We start from the raw sequence: 18,834 nt of genomic DNA, 5'->3' as shown, positions 1-18,834 counted from the left end.
GTGTTGTAGCTAAGAAATCACTGCCTAACACAAAGTTAGAAAGATTTACTCCCATCTCTTCTGCAATTCAGGAGACCCAGGTTCAATCCCTGGGAAGATCTCCTGGAGAAGTAATTGGCTATCTACTTTGGTATTCTTACCTGGAGATTATCTTGGACTGAGGAGCCTGTTTAAGCCTTTTAATTAATTTTCAGAGACTTTTAATGATTGTCTTTGTTGTTTCTGACTACCTTAAAATAAAGAGTTCTTTTTAAATGCATTATTTCTATCAGTCCATCAACAAGTATATCAATGTCCAAACAGTAAATGTATTGAAATCCAAAAGTGTTCCTAATTATTCATAATAACTGAGTAACTCGCATAACTCACGAACCTAACTAATTTAAAATGTTCCCTTTGGCAGTGTATGTTGTTTCTCAAGTTACTATAAAAATAATAAGTTGATTAGCCAGTAGCAATGCCATGATTATAAATTAGTTATATGGTAATTTAAATAACTGAACAATGCATGTGGAAAAAAGTATACCTTCTTTATATTCTGAGGATTTCCTCCGACAGAGGCAGCTCTCATTAGAAATGGCAAAAGCAGTAGGTAGACAGTGCCAAAATGACACAGCCAGTGCATTCAAATACAGACAGTATGCTTGTACTTAATAAGCACAGCAGGTGAACAATTGAATTTGAAAGAGAAATTAAATGGGCTGACCCAAGTGCTAAGGCATTTATTGTGCAGCTCTGCACTTTATGTTCTATGATTACTGTAAAGTTCTTTTGTAAACCAATATGAAAAAACACTATTAGAGCAATTGTGCATCAATTAAGTATCATAGCCACAGGAGGAAACACAAACAAATTTTTAAAGGAAGTCAAATTCAATCTGCTCTTATGTTGAAAGCTCTTGTGCTCTCTAATCTTTTATTCTTTATGCTGTATCAGTTATGAATCGAGTATTTTCTTGCACTCAGACCATTTCTTGATGGTTGATAATACTGTAGAGTGGAAAATTGCTAGGACTAGATATACTACTTTTCAATGTATCACACTTTTCCAAAAATTTTTTTGACCCTCTTGGTGTCATTTCTATTATTAAGTGTTCATTTGTTCTATTCTTCCTATTGGATAACATGATTAAAACTTCCAAATAAAATCTTTTGGCCACTATTGTGAATAAGGTATTGACTTCTTTGAACACTTGCCTTTCCAAATCCAGGAATCACTAACTTACTATACACATGTGAAAAGGTCAAATGTTATCTTAAAAGACTGATACCTAGTGAAGAAGACAGAGATGGAAAATTGGCAGAAAGTGGTAGGTTCACTTATGGTATTTTATTATTGGCATCTAACCATCATACTAGATATTTATAGAGTCCAACAGAATAATCAAGGAGTTACCCAAAATGTGTTCTGGCCATAAACCATGTCTTAAATAGAATGAAAATAACTTGAGTTTAAAGCAGAATTAAAGAGTTTATCTAGGAGAACAGTGGAAGGTATGAAAGCAGGACACAGAATGTCTCACGTAATTATAAAGATACATCTAGTCTCTAGATACTTTTTACAAAGCTGTTTTTGTGATTTATGGCAGGTACTTGTTTATAAATCCATTTCTGCACAGATACAGTGAAAAACATTTATCATTCTGCTTGGCCTTCCTTATTAGATAGATGTCACATAAACATAACCTAAATCTGGAATCTTGCTAGGCTGGCACATAAGCCGGTGGCAACTCTTTGACTACCTTCATTTTTCTGTTGACCTCCAGAAGCCAAGGAGTATTTGACAATGAGTATCCTTAACACCTGTGCCTTATTTGCCAAGCAGGAAAATAACAAAAGCGATTCAGAGTGGCAGAGGTTAGCAAAGTATTATTTATCAACAAGAGGCAACTCAATATTGATTTTGTTTTAAACATTGTACCCTGCAGCAATTTTCAGAAAGTAATTCAGACTAACTGATATAAAATATTTATAGCTTAAGGGCATATGTATTTTGACAAAATAAAATTAATCAATAAAGATGTCAGTCAACTTGAATCCAGACAGTAAATAAACTCTCCACTCAAGAGAGTGGGACAGTAATTATAATAACTTTTAAGACTGTGAGAAATCTTATTCTCCATGGGGTTGTCCTCTACCCTAAGGTGACCTTACTTTTAAACTATCATTCTCTTCTTTGGAATAATTTCTAATTAATATATAGAAGTTTAAGGGTGTTAAATATGACTTATATTTAATGATTTACAGTGTCTTCTCAGATGGCACAGTGGTAAATTATTTACCCATCAATATCGGTTCAGTTCCTGGGTCTGGATGATTCCCTGGAGGAAGAAATGGCAGCCCACTTCAGTGTTTTGTCTGGAAAATTCCATGGACAGAGGAACCTTGTGGGCTGCACTTCATGTCTGAGGGACAGAGCACACACAAACGCACACAATGTATCATTAATGATGTGAAAGTATCATGAACATTTAACTGTAAATGACTAAGAATATAAAAAGAAGAAAGCCAGCTTAAATCTGTACAATATATGACAGATCATGAAGATGATTAATATATTAGAAATGAGACTAAATTAATTGTGCAGGTGATATTGATATATTAGTATCTTGATTGTCGTGCCTCTAAAAAGAAAACATTAAAAACGTAGAGGTTAGAGGGCTGAGATAATTGATAAATAAATTCATTATCATTTTCACTTAACGTTCCAAGGCTATCCATATGATTTAATACATTAAACATGATGTATAAATATTCTCTAATACAACTGTAAAAGTCTAAAATATAGTACAAATTATGGGTTTTTCTTATCCTTTTTTTAAAATGGAAGAATATCCTACTTACATGCTCTTATCATATAAAGAATGATTACCAAAATAATATCCAACAGATATTTTCATCTAACTACTCAAGTAACTAACCATTGCCCATGTAGGATGAATAAAAAATGAAAGAAAATAAGTTTGAAAAGAAAAACAAAATCTTTGAAATGAAAGAACATTTGTTTTATGTTTCAGTCACTTTATAAAAATCATTTATAGAAAGTGATAAATATATATTTATGTAATAGGTAATATATGTTAATGAACATAACACATATTAATATATGCACATGTATATTTTAATACACTTATTATACAACAGCTACTAATTTCAAAGTCTACTAAGGTTTTTCATCATTGCAATAAGAAATATGCTACTTGAATTTATTCTTCTCTATTAAGATTTATACTAAATCATTTTGAGAATACCTATAGCTGATTCATGCTGATATATGGCAGAAACCAACACAATATTGTAGAGCAATTTTCCTTCAATTAAAAATAAATTAAAAAATAAAAATAAAAAAGAAGTAAAAAAATCATTTTGAGAACCTAAAACCCCATACAAAGGCATGAACAACTAAGCAAATAAACAGATTTAAATTTTCATAAATTTAGTTACACTTCATTTTTAAATTTTTATTTATGCATCCCTGTTTAGAGTAATAATAAATACATATGTATTTATGTACTCCCAAAGAGCATTGTGTAGGTGGAAATGGCACCCTACTCCAGTATTCCTGCCTGGAGAATCTCATGGACAGAGGACCCTGGTGGGCTAGAGTCCATAGGGTTGCAAAGAGAGACATGAATGAAGCACCTTACACAAAGAACTTTGAGGTCCTGCTCAGTCAAGGATTTAGAAAGAATCCTCACACTAGTGGAAAATTATGAACTTACTTGTAATACATGAGATCTCTGCTATACAAAAATCATTTTCATGTGTATGATATCTATTTGTTCATCAAGATTTGATAAAATTCAGATGTAAATTTCTAACATTACTGAAACCACGTAATTCAGAGTGCGGATGCTTAATCACAGGTTTCGAGAAAAGGAAAAGCACCAAGACAGACACATTCAGAAAATAACTAGTTTTAAGGAAGAAGCAACCTGCATTAAGAAATCTAATTCTTTCATCACCTTCGCAAAAATCCTACTATGAAACAGAATGTTATATTATTTCAACTTCATTAATCATTTGATTAAAATCTCCTCAAAGGCAAGATGAATTTTTCTTTTTTCTTTTTTTTTTAATTTTTATTTTTACTAAATTTTACTTTACAATACTATATTGGTTTTGCCATACATTGACATGAATCCACCACGGGTGTACATGAGTTCCCAATCCTGAACCCGCGTCCCACCTCCCACCCCATATCATCTCTCTGCATCATCCCCGTGCACCAAGCATCCCATATCCTGTATCAAACATAGACTGGCGATTCGTTTCTTACATGATAGAATACATGTTTAAATGCCATTCTCCCTAATCATCCTACCCTCTCCCTCTCCCTCTCCCTCACCCTCTCCCTCTCCCTCTCCCTCTCCCTCAGAGTCCAAAAGTCCAGTTTATACATCTGTGTCTCTTTTGCTGTCTCGCACACAGGGTTATCGTCATCATCTTTCTAAATTCCATATATATGTGTTAATATACTGTATTGGTGTTTTTCTCTCTGGCTTATTTCACTCTGTATAATTGGCTCCAGTTTTATCCACCTCATTAGAACTGATTCAAATGTATTATTTTTAATGGCTGAGTAATACTCCATTGTGTATATGTACCACAGCTTTCTTATCCATTCATCTGCTGATGGACATCTAGGTTGTTTCCATGTCCTGGCTATTATAAACAGTGCTGCGATGAACATTGGGGTACATGTGTTTCATTCAATTCTGGTTTCCTTGGTGTGTATGCCCAGCAGTGGGATTGCTGGGTCATAAGGCAGTTCTATTTCCAGTTTTTTAAGGAATCTCCACACTGTTCTCCATAGCGGCTGTACTAGTTTGCATTCCCACCGACAGTGTAAGAGGGTTCCCTTTTCTCCACACCCTCTCCAGCATTTACTGCTTGTAGCCTTTTGGATCACAGCCATTCTGACGGGACCTTATTGTGGTCTTGATTTGCATTTCTCTGATAGTGAGTGATGTTGAGCATCTTTTCATGTGTTTGTTAGCCATCTGTATGTCTTCTTTGGAGAAATGTCTATTTAGTTCTTTGACCCATTTTTTGATTGGGTCATTTATTTTTCTGGAATTGAGCTGCAGAAGTTGCTTGTATATTTTTGAGATAAGTTGTTTGACAGTTGCTTCACTTGCTATTATTTTCTCCCATTTCGAAGGCTGTCTTTTCACCTTGCTTATAGTTTCCTTTGTTGTGCAGAAGCTTTTAATTTTAATTAGGTCCCATTTGTTTCTTTTTGCTTTTATTTCCAGTATTCTGGGAGGTGGATCATAGAGGATCCTGCCGTGATTTATGTCAGAGAGTGTTTTGCCTATCTTCTCCTCTAGGAGTTTTATAGTTTCTGGTCTTACATTTAGATCTTTCCATTTTGAGTTTATTTTTGTGTATGGTGTTAGAAAGTGATCTAGTTTCATTCTTTTACAAGTAGTTGACCAGTTTTTGAAGCACCACTTGTTAAAGAGATTGTCTTTACTCCATTGTAAATTCCTGCCTCCTTTGTCAAAGATAAGGTGTCCCTAGGTGTGTGGATTTATCTCTGGGCTTTCTATTTTGTTCCATTGGTCTATATTTCTGTCTTTGTGCCAGTACCATACTGTGTTGATGACTGTGGCTTTGTAGTATAGTATGAAGTCAGGCAAGTTGATTCCTCCAGTTCCATTCTTCTTTTTCAAGATTGCTTTGACTATTCGAGGTTTCTTTGTATTTCCATACAAATCTTGAAATTATTTGTTCTAGTTCTGTGAAAAATACTGCTGGTTACTTGATAGGGATTGCATTGAATCTGTAGATTGCTTTGGGTAGTATAAGCATTTTCACTATACTGATTCTTCCGATCCATGAACATGGTATATTTCTCCATCTATTGGTGTCCTTTTTGATTTCTTTCATCAGGGTTTTATAGTTTTCTATATATAGGTCTTTAGTTTTTTTAGGTAGATATATTCCTAAGTATTTTATTCTTTTCATTGCAATGGTGAATAGAATTGTTTCCTTAATTTCTTTTCTACTTTCTCATTATTAGTGTACAGGAATGCAAGGGATTTCTGTGTGTTGATTTCATATCCTGCAACTTTACTATATTCATTAATTAGCTCTAGTAATTTTCTGGTGGAGTCTTTAGGGTTTTTTATGTAGAGGATCACGTCATCTGCAAACAGTGAGAGTTTTAGTTCTTCTTTTTCAATTTGGATTCCTTTTATTTCTTTTTCTGCTCTGATTGCTGTTGGCAAAACTTCCAGAACTATGTTGAATAGTAGCGGTAAAAGTGGGCACCCTTGTCTTGTTCCTGACTTTAGGGGAAATGCTTTCAATTATTCACCATTGAGGATAATGTTTGCTGTTGGTCTGTCATATATAGTTTTTATTATGTTGAGGTATGTTCCTTTTATACCTGCTTTCTGGAGAGTTTTTTTTTTAATCATAAATGGATGTTAAATTTTGTCAAAGGCCTTCTCTGCATCTATTGAGATAAGCATATGGCTTTTATTTTTCAATTTGTTAATGTGGTGAATTACATTGATTGATTTGCGGATATTGAAGAATCCTTGCATCCCTGGGATAAAGCCCACTTGGTCATGATGTATGATCTTTTTAATGTGTTGTTGGATTCTGATTGCTAGAATTTTGTTGAGGATTTTTGCATCTATGTTCATCAGTGATATTGGCCTGTACTTTTCTTTTTTTGTGACATCTTTGTCAGCTTTTGGTATTAGGGTGATGGTGGCCTCATAGAATGAGTTTAGAAGTTTACCTTCCTCTGAAATTTTCTGGAAGAATTTGGGTAGGATAGGTGTTAACTCTTCTCGAAATTTTTGGTAGAATTCAGCTGTGAAGCTGTCTGGACCTGGGCTTTTGTTTGGTGGAAGATTTCTGATTACAGTTTCAATTTCCGTGCTTGTGATGGATCTGTTAAGATTTTCTATTTCTTCCTGGTTCAGTTTTGGAAAGTTGTACCTTTCTAAGAATTTGTCCATTTCTTCCATGTTGTCCATTTTATTGGCATATAATTGCTGATAGTAGTCTCTTATGATCCTTTGTATCTCTGTGTTGTCTGTTGTGATCTCTCCATTTTCATTTCTAATTTTATTTATTTGATTTTTCTCTCTTTGTTTCTGATGAATCTGGCTAACGGTTTGTCAATTTTATTTATCCTTTCAAAGAACCAGCTTTTGGCTTTGTTGATTTTTGCTATGGTCTTTTTTTTTTTTTTTTTTTTTTTTGCATTTATTTCTGCCCTAATTTTTAAGATTTATTTCCTTCTGCTAAATCTGGGGTTCTCCATTTCTTCCTTTTTTAGTTGCTTTAGGTGTAGAGTTAGGTTATTTATTTGACTTTTTTTCTTGTTTCTTGAGGTATGCCTGTATTGCTATGAACTTTCCTCTTAGGACTGCTTTTATAGTGTCCCACAGGTTTTGGGTTGTTGTGTTTTCATTTTCATTCGTTTCTATGCATATTTTGATTTCTTTTTTGATTTCTTCTGTGATTTGTTGGTTATTCAGAAGCGTGTTGTTCAGCCTCCATATGTTGGGATTTTTAATAGTTTTCCTACTGTAATTGAGATCTAATCTTAATGCATTATGGTCAGAAAAGATGCTTGGAATGATTTCATTTTTTTTTAAATTTATCAAGGTTAGATTTATGGCCCAGGATGTGATCTATCCTGGAGAAGTTTCCGTGCACACTTGAGAAAAAGGAGAAATTCTTTGTTTTGGGGTGAAATGTCCTATAGATATCAATTAGGTCTAACTGGTCTATTGTATCATTTAAAGTTTGTGTTTCTTTGTTAATTTTCTGTTTATTTGATCTGTCCATAGGTGTGAGTGGGGTATTAAAGTCTCCCTCTATTATTGTGTTACTGTTAATTTCCCCTTTCATACTTGTTAGCATTTGTCTTACATATTGTGGTGCTCCTATGTTGGGTACATATATATTTATAATTGTTATATCTTCTTCTTGGATTGATCCTTTGATCATTACGTAGTGGCCTTCTTTGTCTCTTTTCACAACTTTTGTTTTAAAGTCTATTTTATCTGATATGAGTATTGCCACTCCTGCTTTCTTTTGGTCTCTGTTTGCGTGGAGTATCTTTTTCCAGCCCTTTACTTTCAGTCTGTATGTGTCCCTTGTTTTGAGGTGGGTTTCTTTTACACAGCATGTATAGAGATAATGTTTTTGTATCCATTCAGCCAGTCTTTGCCTTTTGGTTGGGGCATTCAACCCATTTACATTTAAGGTAATTATTGATAAGTATGATCCCATTGCCATTTACTTTACTGTTTTGGGTTCGGGTTTATACACCATTTTTTGTTTCCTGTCTAGAGAATATCCTTTAGCATTTGTTGGAGAGCTGGTTTGGTGGTGCTGAATTCTCTCAGCTTTTGCTTGTCTGTAAAGCTTTTTATTTCTCCTTCATATTTGAATGAGATCCTTGCTGGGTACAGTAATCTGGGCTGTAGGTTATTTTCTTTCATCACTTTAAGTTTGTTTTAACATTCCCTCCTGGCCTGAAGCGTTTCTATTGAAAGATCTGCAATTATCCTTATGGGAATCCCCTTGTGTGTTATTTGTTGTTTTTCCCTTGCTGCTTTTAATATTTGTTCTTTGTGTTTTATCTTTTGTTAATTTGATTAATATGTGTCTTGGGGTGTTTCGCCTTGGGTTTATCCTATTTGGAACTCTCTGGGTTTCTTGGACTTGGGTGATTATTTCCTTCCCCATTTTAGGGAAGTTTTCAACTATTATCTCCTCAAGGATTTTCTCAAGGTCTTCTTTTTGTCTTCTTCTTCTGGGACTCCTATAATTCGAATGTTGGAGCGTTTCATATTGTCCTGGAGGTCTCTGAGATTTTCCTCATTTCTTTTAATTTGTTTTTCTTTTTTCCTCTCTGATTCATTTATTTCTACCATTTTATCTTTTATTTCACTAATCCTATCTTCTGCCTCCGTTATTCTACTATTTTTTTTGCCTCCAGAGTGTTTCTGATCTCATTTATTGCATTATTAATTATATATTGACTCTTTTTTATTTCTTCTAGGTCCTTTTTAAACCATTCTTGCGTCTTCTCAATCCTTGTCTCCAGGTTATTTATCTGTGATTCCATTTTGCTTTCTAGATTTTGAATCATTTTCACTATCAATATTCGGAATTCTTTATGAGGTAGATTCCCTATCTCTTCCTTTTTTGTTTGGTTAGTTGGGCATTTCTCCTGTTCCTTTACCTGCTGGGTATTCCTCTGTCTCTTCATCTTGGTTATATTACTGCGTTTGGGGTGGCTTTTCTGTATTCTGGCAGTTTGTGGAGTTCTCTTTATTGTGGAGTTTCCTCACTGTGGGTGGGGTTGTATAAGTGGCTTGTCAAGGTTTCTTGGTTACGGAGGCTTGTGTTGGAGTTCTGGTGGCTAGAGCTGGATTTCTTCTTTCTGGAGTGCAATGAAGTGACCAGTAATGGGTTATCAGACGTCAATGGTTTCGGAGTAGCTTTGAGCTGCCTGTATATTGAAGCTCAGGGGTGTGTTCCTGTGTTGCTGGAGAATTTGCATGGTATGTCTTGCTCTGGAACTTGTTGGCCCTTGAGTGGTGCTTGGTTTCAGTGTAGGTATGGAGGTGTTTGATGAGCTCCTATCGATTGATGTTCCCTGGATTCAGGAGTTCTCTGATGTTCTAAGGATTTGGACTTAAGCCTCCAGCTTCTGGTTTTCAGTTTTATTTTTACAGTAGCCTCAATATTTCTCCATCAATACAGCACTGATGATAAAACATCTAGGTTAAAGATGAAAAGTTTCTCCACATTGAGGGACATCCAGAGAGGTTTCACTGAGTTACATGGAGAAGAGAAGAGGGAGGGGGTAGTTAGAGGTGACTGGAATGAGATGAGGTGGAATCAAAAGAGGAGAGAGCAAGCTAGCCAGTAATCACTTCCTTATGTGTGCTCCACAGTCTGGACTGCTCAGAGGTGTTCACAGAGTTATACAGAGAAGAGGAGAGGGAGGAAGTAGACAGAGGTGGCCAGGAGGGTAAAAGAGGGAAATTGAAAGGAGAGAGACAGATCTAGCCAGTAACCCGTTCCCTAAGTGTTCTCCACTGTCTGTAACACACAGAAATTCACCGAGTTGGGTAGAAAAGAGAAGGGGGAGGGAAGAGACAGAGGCCACCTAGTGGAGAAAAAGGAGAGTCCAAAGGAAGAGAGAGTGGTCAAGCCAGTAATCTCACTCTCAGGTAAAATTGGGTACTGAAGATTGGGTTTTTAGATGTACAAAATTGACAACAAATACCAAAAAGCAAAGATTAAAAATCTAGAGTAGAGGTTGGATTTTCAAAAATACAATATTAAAGAAAAGAAGAAGAAGGAGAAGGAAAAAAAAGCCACAGGAATTATTGAAAAACAATGACAACCACAAAAAGACTATATACGGCATTTGCTTTAAAAATAGGGTCCTTTTTTTTTTTTGAAAAGTAATAGTAGGTTATAAAAATAAAAATTAAAGGAGAAATAGAGGACTTAAATTTTAAAAAGGTTAAAAATAAAGAAGAAGAAAAAGAAAAGAAAAACAATCACACAACAATATCAACAACAACAACAACAACAAAGAATGATTGTAAAAATAGTAAAGATATATCTGGCCCTTTCTCTGGTGTTGTGGGCCATGTGGGGTCACTTCCAAGGTGGTTCCCTCTGTTTAACTTCTGTTTGCTGGTCTCTTCAGTGTCTGGTTTCTGCCCTGACACAGGGGGGGCAGTGGTGGACACTTTTTTTTTTTTAGGCTCACTTGTTCAGTTGCACTGTGGGGAGGGAGGGATGCTGCAAACAAATAACACTGTCATGTGCTCACAGTGTCTCAGCCCCTCTGGGCCTGCCCCTGCTCGCGGCGCACACCACTTAGGCTCTACATTGCTTCCCCGGGAACAGTCTGAGGCCGGCCCTAGGCTGCATGCACCTCCCCAGTCTAAGCCACTCAGGCTTGGCACTCAGGTAGCCCTCAGAGGCGCAGATTCGATTGGGCCTGCGTTTTGTGCCCTTCCCAGGACCGAGTAGCTCGAGTGTTTGGTGAATGCAGTCACTGTGACTTATGGTCTTTCCCGTCTCTGCTGCTTAGTTTTCTGGGTGTATCATTGGCATCCTTTCTCAGGCGAATGATGACTGTCCAGAACCCCAGAAGTCTTAGTTAGCAAAGAAGCCTGCTTGCATTTTGGTAGGTAATGCCTCTCTTGGGCTGTGATTGCCCCCTTCCAGCCCTTCCAGCTCTGGCTGCCTGTCACCAGAGGGGGATGGTCTGCAGCTGGTTATTTCTGTTCCATCCTTTGTTCTGTGGGTGGTCCTGGAGGTGTCTTATGTTCGAGTTTTTCTTGTGGTAGCTATCCCACAGTCTGGTTTGCTAGCTCACGTTAGTTTGCTCTGGTTACAGGTGGGGCATTCTGGCCCGAATCTTACAAAGCACTGCAGCCCGCGCTTCCCGCGCCTCCCTGCCCAGCCCCCACTTGCTAGTGGCAGAAGCAGGCGTCTGTGCTGTTTCTCCTCTGGGGAAGTTACTGTTGGACTTGTAATCTGTTGCTTTTAATTATTTATTTATTTTTCCTTCCTGTTATGTTGCCCTCTGTGCTTCCAAGGCTCGCCACAGACTCGGCAGCGAGAGTGTTTCCTGGTGTTTGGAAACCTCTCTTCTTAAAATTCCCTTCCCAGGACGGAGCTCCCTCCCTACCTCCTTTGTCTCCTTTTTGGTCTTTTATATTTTTTCCTACCTGTTTTTGAAGACAATGATCTGCTTTTCTGGGTGCCTGATGTCCTCTGCCAGCATTCAGAAGTTGTTTTGTGAAATTTACTCAGCGTTGAAATGTTCTTTTGATGAATTTGTGAGGCAGAAAGTGGTCTCCCAGTCATATTCCTCCGCCATCTTAGGACCGCCTCTCAAGATGAATTTTTCAAACATCTTTATATCTACACTATGAAACACAATTTATTTAATAATTTTTAATTTGCGCTGTTATGCCAGGAAGCATTTGCTAGATCACCACCTCTTAAAATTCACTGCCTTATAGCACCAAACATTTATTTCTTGCTCTCCTACTTTCAAATTAGATTGGAGTCACTTAATCTAGCTGGGCATGCCTAGTCTTGGATGAAGAGTGTAGATAAGATTTGGGTTTTCTCCCCATGTACCTTATCTTCCTTGAAACAAAATCTCCACAAGTCATCTTCTTGTGGCAAATTCAGGAATTCAAGAGTGAAATACTGAGATCAACTTCATGTACCAGAACCACACACATAATTCTCTCTGTCTCTCTCTCTCTCTTTTTTTTAATTTTAAGAGATATTTTGTTATCTCTAAACGTAATGAGTAATTTTGGTGCCTTAAATTTCTATGGCACAATGTTCTTAAGCTTTCTGGGAGTTATTTTGTGAGCCAGAAAGATCCACTGGACACTTTCAGAGGTCTTGAAAAATGAGTGTTACAACCATGATATTAACTCCATCTTTCTATGAAGTTTTTTCTTAATGACCAAAATTTGATTATTTACCAACTCTGAAATGTTGTCTATCTGTATGTCTTCTAAATTCTGCTTGTAAACTGGCCATTCTTTTTGGTGTTCTTCACTTCCTATTTTCCTGGTAGATAAAACCAGTTTCAGTTTTAATATTTGGCCACAAAATTTACTCACCCAGAGCTACAGGTTCATTATGGGCATATTTCCTATCACTTGTTTTTATTTTTATTTTTTTAATCTATGAAGACTACTATTTGGAGTATTTTTAGGTCCACCCCCTAAATTGCGAAGGTGGTACAGAGGAATCCTATATACTTCCTGCTTTACACAAGCTTCCACTATTAAAAAAAAATCCTCAAAAACAACAGGACATTTCATACAATTTATAAATCTTCTCTAATGGCACCACTGGTCACAATCATGAAAAGTCTCTGGAATAAAATTAAAATATTTTTTTCACACCATATACAAAAATAAACTCAAAATGCATTAAAGGCATAAATGCAAGATGAGAAAAATCAAGACTCCTAGGTGAAAAGATAGGAAGAACAGTTTGGGTAGAAATCATAGCAATTTGCATTACTTCTGCTAATTATGACATATTTATTATTCCCAAATACCTAGGAAGTGTGAAAAATTTAAGTGACTAATGCCATCAAATTCTATTTTTTATTTCAAGAATTGCATTTATTATGTAGCTAGTTTGGGGCAATTTAAAATTCTTAGGTCTAAGGTGTGATAGATGACATGTGCAAAAATTTTATAAGAACAAAATGTAATGAAAAATCACTTTATTCCTTTGAAATATATTATAAATAATACATAAAAGAAAAGGGGTTAGTCCAGGGGAAAATGGCACATTAACTGCCAATTATCCATATTACTTTTATATGTATCATATATAATTTATCACCATATAGTGTCTTCACTGTCCTAAAACATACTTTGAATACTATTTATATAGAATGTTGTATTAGATTTCATAAATTTTGACAAAACGTTGGATGGCATCATTGACTCAACGGACATGGGTTTGGGTGGACTCCGGGAGTTGGTGATGGACAGGGAGGCCTGGCGTGCTGTGGTTCATGGGGTCACAAAGAGTCAGACACGACTGAGTGACTGAATTGAACTGAACTGATCATGAAAATTGCTTGCAAAAATAATAAAAAAAAAGGATATGTATGAAATGTTTTAACTGGTTCTCTTGTATATTTGCATAGATAGTTCTTAGGACTAGAGCCAATTCACTTGAAGCGTGTTCCTCAATCATTCTGTAGCAATTTCACTCCAGGAATTTATGACTTCACAGTTACTATATCCTTTCCAGGTGACCTACAATTTACAAGCAAGGCACGATCATTTCTGGCATTTGAAATAGAGTAAAAAATAGTTCCTTCATTCTTTTTCAGAAGCCATTGTATAGATTTATTTGCTTTTATCTTGTGCTTTACAGTTAGTAAATTTGTAAGATTAATAACAAAAAGATAATACACCCTTATTTTTTCTCTCTCATTTCATTCTACTTAGTAAAGATTTTTCCACATTGTGGTTCTTCAAAAAGCATTTTTCTCTAAAAAAACTATTTGGATGAAATAAAATTGTTGCAACATTATAAAAATTTGATTTTACTTTTAAATATATCAATGATCAGTAGTATTTGACTTATACTTTACCCACACTATTAATTACAATAATATATGTATAAATGTGTGAATATCGGCAACATATAAACATGATCTGTAATCCAACTAATACACTTATATACAGTATATACACTTATATGCTTATAATTCCAGTATATACACTTATATACTTATAATTTTAACATTAATTTGCCTTAATTATCTTAATAATAAAAATATATTTTATTAATTTCCTAAGAAAGAAATTCAAGAGAAGAGATATCTGATATAAAACTAAGATTCTAAATGACAAAGAAATGAAAAGCTGAGAAATTAAATTTCAACTTGCCTTGTTTATGGCAATAATAATGATTTTATAAAGTTATTAATAAAATTAACAATGGCTAATAACAAAAGTAACAGCAAATATTTATTAAATACCTACTATGCCAAAGGGACTCTTCTAAATGATGAAAAACATATATATATATATATATATATATATATATTTGAGAATCAGTTATACAAGGTGATAGTATATATGAATCTTACTTTCTGTTAAAAAAACATACACACAAAATAGTAATAAATTAATAAACATGACCACTAGATATTGATAACTGTTAAAAAGGAAACAAACATGAGGAATTTGTTCATTATGGAATATCAAACTTCATCTACTTTAGTTTAGTTCAGTTCATTCACTCAGTCATGCGCAACACTTGGCAACCCCATAAGCTGCAGCACGCCAGGCTTCCATGTCCATCACCAACTACCGGAGTCCAACCAAACCCAGGTCCATTGAATCACACATGCTGAAGCCTGGCTTGGAGAATTTTGAGCATTACTTTACTAGCATGTGAGATGAGTGCAATTGTGTGGTAGTTTGAGCATTCTTTGGCATTGCCTTTCTTTGGGATTGGAATGAAAACTGACATTTTCCAGTCCTGTGGCAACTGCTGAGTTTTCCAAATTTGCTGACATATTGAGTGCTGCATTTTCACGGCATCATCCTTTAAGATTTGAAGCAGCTCAACTGGAATTCCATCACCTCCACTAGCTTAGCTTTGTTTGTAGTGATGCTTTTAAGGCCCACTTGACTTCACATTCCAGGATGTCTGGCTCTAGGTGAGTCTGAGTGATCACACCATTGTGATTATCTTGGTTGTGAAGATCTTTCATGTAGTTCTTCTCTGTATTCTTGCCACCTCTTCTTAATATTTCTGCTTCCAAGACACAGAAATGCTGGATAAAATTAATGAAGTAGAAATTCCTGGTTGAATGAGATCAAGGAAATAGAAATCTCCCAATTAACAAATACAAAGAAATAACAACATCAGAGAAATATGTGCTTGCTGAGGTTCATCAGAGAAGTTGAGATATGTTTAATCCTTATTAGCTGGTAATGGTGTTTTAATGTTTCAGGAGGAAAATAAAAATTATAACTATATACTTTATGGTCACTGGATTCAAGATCTTACCTATCAAAGAAAGAAAAGAGTCACAAACCATTACTACACCTTAACTGGAAATGAGAAAAAATCTGCAGTTTAAGAGAAAGGAAGCAATAAATGTTTATAGCAATTGATTTATAATAGCTGCAAATTAGAAAAAATACACATATATCGCAAGGGTGAAAGGTAAAACAGATTGTGGTAATGCTCACATTCCTCTAATATTTTGAGACAAACTCAAATGAAAACACAACTTTCCAAAACTTATGGGGTAGTGCAAGGGCAGTTCTATGAGGGACATTGTATAGCAATAAATGACTAAATTAACAACAGATAAATACCTAAATTATCAACAATAGCAAAGATCACAAACAACCTAAATTTACACTTCGAAGGAAGTAGAAAATAAGAACAACATTAAAGTGGCTAAAAGAGTAAAAATAATAAAGACTAGAGAAGAAATTAATAAAATCAAGACTATCCCCACTGTGATAGTCTGACTGACTATCCACTGACTGTGTGGACCACAACAAACTCCGAAAAATTCTTAAAGAGATGGGAATAGCAGACCACCTGACCTGCCTCTTGAGAAAGCTGTATGCAGTTCAAACAGCAACAGTTAGAAGTGGACATGGAACAACTGACTGGTTGTTGTTGTCAGATAGGGAAAGGAGTACGTCCAGGCTGTATATTGTCACCCTGCTTATTTAACTTATATGCAGAGTACATCATGAGAAACTCTGGCTGGATGAAGCACAAGCTGGAATTCAGACTGCTAGACAAATATCAATAACCTCAGATATGCAGAAGACACCACCCTTATGGCAGAAAGTGAAGAAGAACTAAAGAGCCTCGTGAAAATAGTGAAAGAGGAGAGTGAAAAAGTTGGCTTAAAGCTCAACATTCAGAATACTAAGATCATGGCATCCAGTCCCATCATTTCGTGGCTAGTAGATGGGGAAACAGTGGAAACAGTGACTGACTTTATTTTTCTATCCAAAATCACTGCAGATGGTGACTGCAGCCATGAAATTGAAAGACTCTTTCTCCTTGGAAGGAAAGTTATGACCAACCAGGACAGCATATTCAAAAGCAGAGGCATTAATTTGCCAACAAAGGCAAGACTATGGTTTTTTCCAGTGGTCATGTATGGATGTGAGAGTTGAACTGTGGAGAAAGCCAGTGCATCCTAAAGGAAATCAGTCCTGGGTGTTCATTGGAAGGACTGCTGCTGAAGCTGAAACTCCAATACCTGTCCACATGATGTGAAGAGCTGACTCATTTGAAAAGACCCTGATGCTGAGAGGGATTGGGGGCAGGAGGAGAAGGGGATGACAGAGGATGAGATGGCTGAATGGCATCATGGACTCAGTAGACATTAGTTTGAGTGAACTCCGGGAGTTGGTGATGGACAGGGAGGCCTGGCGTGCTGTGATTCATGGGGTTGCAAAGAGTCAGAAACGACTGAGTGACTGAACTGAACTGAACTGAACAATGAATTAACTAAAAAAGAAACTTTTAAATCCCATTATGTCATATAAAACTGAAAAATACTTAGAAGTAAATTTAACCGGGGAGGTAAATGATAGATACATTTAAAACAACAAGATGTGCACAGAAACATTGGAGAATACACAAAAAAATAGAGAATTATCCTGTGATCATGGATTGAAAGAATTAACATTATTAAAATGGCCATACTACACAAAGTCATCTATAGATTTAATGCCATCCTTACTAAGATTCCAATGACAATTTATAGAAATAGAAAAAAAAAAATTAAAATTTGTGTTGAACTAGAAACGACTGCAAATAGCCAAAGCTATTCTGAAAGAGAAAGAGAAAGCTTTCTCTTTCTTGAAGAGAAGTAGGAGACATCCTACTTCATGATTTCCAAATACATTACAGAGAAATTTTGCCATTTTTGATGGCATGAATGATCCTTGAGAACATCAGGCTAAGTGAAATAGGTCAGACAGAGAAAAACAGGTAATATATGATTTCCACTGTATGTGGAATGTAAAAAATTAAACTCATAGGGTGTGGGGGAAATAGGTAAAGGTGGGCCAATAGTACAAATTTCCAGTTATAAAATGAAATTTTTCTGGGGATGTAAATGTAGGTAATGCTAGTGGTAAAGAACACACCTGCAATTCAGTAGACACAGGAGATACAGGTTTGATCCTTGTGTCTGGAAGATCTCCTGGAGGAGGGCATGGAAACCCGCTCCAGTATTTTTGCCTGGGTTATCCCACGGAGAGAGGAGCCTGGAGGCCTACAGTTCATAGGGTCACAAAGAGTTGGACATGACTGAAGTGACATAACACATAACACAATGTATAGCATGATAACTATAGTTATAGCTATTGTATGAAGTATATTTGAGAGTTGCTAAGAGGTAGATTGTAAAAATTCTCACCACACAAAAATGTAACTATGGGGAGTGATGGTTGTATTAACTAACCTGATTATAGTAATTATTTTGCAATAAATACATATTTCAATTAAGTTAAAATATGCTTGTTCCTTGAAAGGAAAACTATGAAAAACCTAGACAGCATGTGTGAAAGCAGAGAAATCACTTTTCTAATAAAGGTACATATAGTCGAACCTGTGGTTTTTCCAGTAGCCATGTGAGAGTTGCACTGTAAAGAAAGCTGAGCACTAAAGAATTGATGCTTTTGTTGTTCTAGAGAGGATTTTTGAGAGTCCCTTGGAATGCAAGGAGATCAAAGCAGTGAATCCTAACGGAAATCAACCCTGAATATTCATTGGAAGGACTGATGTTGAAGCTAAAGTTTCAATACTTTGGCCCCTTGATGTAAAGAGATGACTCCTTGGAAAAGACTGATGCTGGGAAAAATCAAAGGCAAAAAGAGAAGTGGGCAGCAGAGGAAGAGATGCTCAGATAGCATCACTGACTCAATGGACATGAATTTAAGCAAACTCTGGGAGATAGTGAAGGGCAAAGGAGCCTGGAATGCTGCAGTATATGGGGTTACAAAGAGTCGGACAAAACTTAGAGACTGAACAACAATGAGCAATATATTTCAAATCATTACACAGTATATCTTAAACTTACACAATGTAATTTCAATTCTATCTCAATAAAGCTTAAAAATTAATTTTAAAATTATTTGTTCCTAAAGGTTTAATACAAAATGAGCTCAAATATCACAAAAAATAAAAATAATTGTAAAACTACTGCTAGAGCAAATCAATAAGCAATTCAAAACTACAATGATCTATGCACACTGTATGTGTGTAGAGT

Source organism: Budorcas taxicolor, chromosome 2 (genome assembly GCF_023091745.1).
Source record: "Budorcas taxicolor isolate Tak-1 chromosome 2, Takin1.1, whole genome shotgun sequence".
Classification (NCBI taxonomy): domain Eukaryota; kingdom Metazoa; phylum Chordata; class Mammalia; order Artiodactyla; family Bovidae; genus Budorcas; species Budorcas taxicolor.
This window is presented reverse-complemented; position numbering follows the sequence as displayed.